Here is a 1,777-nt window from a genome sequence, read left to right as displayed (position 1 = left end):
CCTAATGGGTTCTCTATAAATACATAAACATGCTCAAATGCTAGGGGGCGGATTTTCATAAGGATTGCAGCCCAGGAAATTGTATTAAAGCTTCAACGAAATCAAAGAAAAAGAGAAATCGTTTTTGGAGTTTGAGGGAAGATCAGAGGTCTTTGAAGACTTAGAGGCAATCACTGAACATCCAGGAAGCTCTTCCAATCATCTTCGACGTGTGGGAGATCCGGAATTATGTCCATGCTCTTACGGTTTGTCCATACATTTTAAGATTCGATTTCACGAATTCATGCATTATGAATTGAATTTGGTTGTATATTTGTGTTTACATTGATGTTTATGATCTTTCTGGAGATTTAATTTGAGTTTGATGCTTGTTTGAAAGAATCACCATGGATAGGGTTTTAGGTTCGTGATTAGCTTATCTATCAAGGGATGGCATCTCAGGACACTAGTCTCTTCATCCTTACACAAGTGTTTCCTCTATGACACTGGGAGCTTGAAGTTTCTTGAGTCCTCAAGTTTCCAGGTTAGTATATTTTTTACACTATTTATTCAGTATAGAGTTGTCATGAAAAATTTTATGCAGATATTTTTTTATGTTAGCTTGAACGTAACCTTCCATTATAAGATTTTTCGGCATCTTTGTTTGTGAAAATTTTCATTGCATCAGACATTAATTTGCATGTTATCTTCACTATCTTATCTACATTATAAGTTATTGTTACTTACTTTATAATTAAGTAAAATATTTATTTTAGACATTAAGCCTCCTTTTGCAGTGATTTTGTTTGTCATAATCTGACTCTCCTATGTTGCTTGTTACAGATGTTGTTAAAACCTATCGTCTCTCAACTTGTCCTAGATTCACTAGCATCACTAGATGACAACAACCCGAGTATACCTAGCGTGAAGGAATTTGATGACCTACTTGTCTTGTGCATCGGCCAAATGGATGTCACAGCTGGTTCCGAACTTTTGTGGAAACTTCTGAACCACGAGGTATCATTAGTTATTTCTATTTTTGGTGTACTCTCAATTGATGCTGTGTTGCGTATATGATACCATTAACAATATCCCAGGATAAAGTATCTATTATTTCATCTAAGATAGTAAGATGAAAATAAAGTATCTTGTACTTCATCTAAGTTGAAAATGCTATTTTTTCTGGTACTTTAGTAAAATTTAAAGTAATCATTTCAAGTTATCCACATTATCTGGCAGCTGAATATTTATCTTTATTTTTTTGGTTATTTTGCAGGTTTTGATGGAGACGCGTAGTGAGAAGACGCGAACTAGAATACTGAGCCTGAGAATTATTAAACATTTTATAGATAACTTGAAAGAATAATATTTAGTATTACTAGCGGATACAATCCCATTCCTTGGTGAACTTCTTGAGGATGTGGAGCTTTCAGTTAAATCTCTTGCTCAAGAAATTCTACAGGAAATGGAGTCTATGAGTGGGGAGAGCCTTCGGCAATACTTGTGATCTTATAGATTAAGAAGGTAGTGTTCATGCCATTGCGATCTGATGAGTGTGAGATAGAAATGTGTAATCGAATATAAGGAAATTGTATCGTAGTCCAATGTATGGGCATTTTAAAGGGAGGTACCATTTTTTATCCTGATGAAAGTTGAGTTCAATTATCTTCTTTTGCAATTTTAATAGTTAATCCTTAAAATTATGAGTGCTTTTAAAAAGTAGTATTAGAAACAAATTAAAATAATTGATGTGTTAAATTAAAAAAAAATCATATATTTCTTGGGAGTTGCTATTTTC

The 1,777-nt window shown here is 33.5% G+C and overlaps 1 pseudogene; it reads left to right on the top strand.

Moving 5' to 3' along the window:
- The first annotated feature begins 283 nt into the window (after positions 1 to 283).
- Positions 284 to 1,531, top strand: LOC131593488 (uncharacterized protein At3g06530-like; annotated as a pseudogene).
- The last annotated feature ends 246 nt before the right edge of the window (positions 1,532 to 1,777 follow it).

Source organism: Vicia villosa, linkage group LG1 (genome assembly GCF_029867415.1).
Source record: "Vicia villosa cultivar HV-30 ecotype Madison, WI linkage group LG1, Vvil1.0, whole genome shotgun sequence".
NCBI classification, from domain to species: domain Eukaryota; kingdom Viridiplantae; phylum Streptophyta; class Magnoliopsida; order Fabales; family Fabaceae; genus Vicia; species Vicia villosa.
This window is presented reverse-complemented; position numbering and strand designations above follow the sequence as displayed.